Source organism: Odontomachus brunneus, unplaced genomic scaffold (assembly GCF_010583005.1).
Source record: "Odontomachus brunneus isolate Ranch 3 - 2012 unplaced genomic scaffold, Obru_v1 Obru_scaffold_048, whole genome shotgun sequence".
Taxonomy (NCBI): Eukaryota; Metazoa; Arthropoda; class Insecta; order Hymenoptera; family Formicidae; genus Odontomachus; species Odontomachus brunneus.
The window spans coordinates 1,709,344-1,709,751 of record NW_022639498.1 but is presented as its reverse complement, the minus strand read 5'-3'; positions in this window follow the sequence as shown (position 1 = coordinate 1,709,751).

Genomic DNA, 408 nt, shown 5'->3' with positions numbered 1-408 from the left:
GATATTTTTTTTGTGATTAAAATCGATAGGTTTCCGCGGTCATATCGGTCGGGGGGGTCTCTCGTACGCGGAGGCTATCCGCAGGGTGCGGGAGGTCCCCCTCCAGGGAGTGGGGGTCCGTCCGGCCTTCGTGAGGAGAGCCGCGAATGGCGGCCTCCTCCTGGGGCTGGCGGGCCCAGACAGGGAGGGGAGAGACCGGGGGGCCGACGACCTGGCCGATAAGGTCAGGGCGGCGCTCCCCGGGGCCTCGGTAACGAGGCCCAGGAGGCACGGGGAGGTCCGGCTCGTCGGTATTGACGAGTCGGTCCTCCCCGGGGAGATTACGGATGCTCTTGCGGCCCGCGGTAATTGCGGGCCAATGGAGATCCGTGTGGGCCCCGTCCGACGCGGCTGGGGGGGGGTCGGGAC